This window comes from Leptonychotes weddellii, chromosome 11 (assembly GCF_054177405.1).
Source record: "Leptonychotes weddellii isolate Sample4059 chromosome 11, ASM5417740v2, whole genome shotgun sequence".
Taxonomy (NCBI): Eukaryota; Metazoa; Chordata; class Mammalia; order Carnivora; family Phocidae; genus Leptonychotes; species Leptonychotes weddellii.
In genome coordinates, this window is record NC_138379.1 from 67,939,686 (window position 1) to 67,941,182 (window position 1,497).

Here is a 1,497-nt window from a genome sequence, read left to right on the forward strand (position 1 = left end):
AAAAAAAAAAAAACAGTCTTCTTTTGATATCTACCTATCATGTGAAAACCAACAGAAGAGATTTCTTGATTTTTCACTTTATCAAGGGGTTATAATCTGATGAGAAAGAAATGGCCATAGGCGTATCTTCTAAAGAAGGAGAAAGGACCTCATTGTCAGCAAAGAGTGAGCAACTGAAATGTAATGTAAGGAATCCAGACCCCAGTGTCCACCACAGTGCTTGGATATGGGCCATTTAAGTATCCACCCAGTGCCAATAAGTGTGCCAGTAAGTACTGTTAGAACTTTAAGTTCCATTTAGTATCAGTAAGAATAAAGATTGATTTTTTTTTGCTGTAATTTTCACAGATAATAGAGTTTATTCATTTGACAAATAATGAAGCATCTACTTGGGGCCAGTCACTGGGCCTGTGTAGAACTTGGTGCTGAGAGTAAATGTTGAGAAAGGCCAAGATGGGCCAAGATCTCAGCCTTGTGGCCCAGGCCATGTAGGGTAACTGTAAATGTACTGAATGACAGGACACCAACAGAAAAACAAAGAAACACAAGCTTGGGTTAGAATTAAAATAATACATGAACCTCATACACTAGTAGCAGTAATGACAGCAACAACATGTAACAAGCCCTGGCTGGGCTCCGTGCCATCTTATTATAGCCTCGTATCAACCCTACAAAGCCTCCACAGCAATCATCTTCATTCCATAGATGGAGAAAAGACCCTAAGAGAGGTTAAAGGACTTGCCTCCTCTGAATGAACGGAAAAGGGGGGCAGGGAGACATTCTTAAAAGTGATTAACAGCCGTACGGCCATGTAAGCAAAATTAACAATAACTATAATGTCAAAAGCTAGTCCACATTCAAGTTACCCCAATTACCTTTTCTACAAATTCTGCATTCACTTAATGTCTTTTAAATCTCTTAAGGCCCTTTTTTTTTTTTTTAAAGATTTTATTTATTTATTTAACAGAGAGACAGTGAGAGAAGGAACACAAGCAAGGGGAGTGGGAGAGGGAGAAGCAGGCTTCCCGCCGCAGGGAGCGCAATGCGGGGCTCGATCCCAGGACCCTGAGATCATGACCTGAGCTGAAGGCAGACGCTTAACGACTGAGCCACCCAGGCACCCAAGGCCCTTTTAATATAGAACGGTTCCCTGGTATTTTTTTTTTTTTTCGTTCTTTTCACAACCCACTAACTCATTGACTAAACTAGTTCAGTTGTTTTGTAGTATCCAATTTGGCTGAGTGCTGCTTTCTTCAAGTGTTGCTGAACTTGCTTCTCTATCCCTGGTGTTTCCTGGAGTCAGAAAGTTGTATGTAAAGGCTTGATCAGAGGTAGGGAGTAAAAACCAGAATAAGTATGTTTGCCTGTCCCTTTTTCATTTTGAGACATAAGGAAATGTTGTTTATATATGCCAAATTGATGTACTATTTTTTATTGAGAAGTGACTAATTGCTTAGATTATCATAACAATAAAACATCAAGATCCTCTTAGAGAAA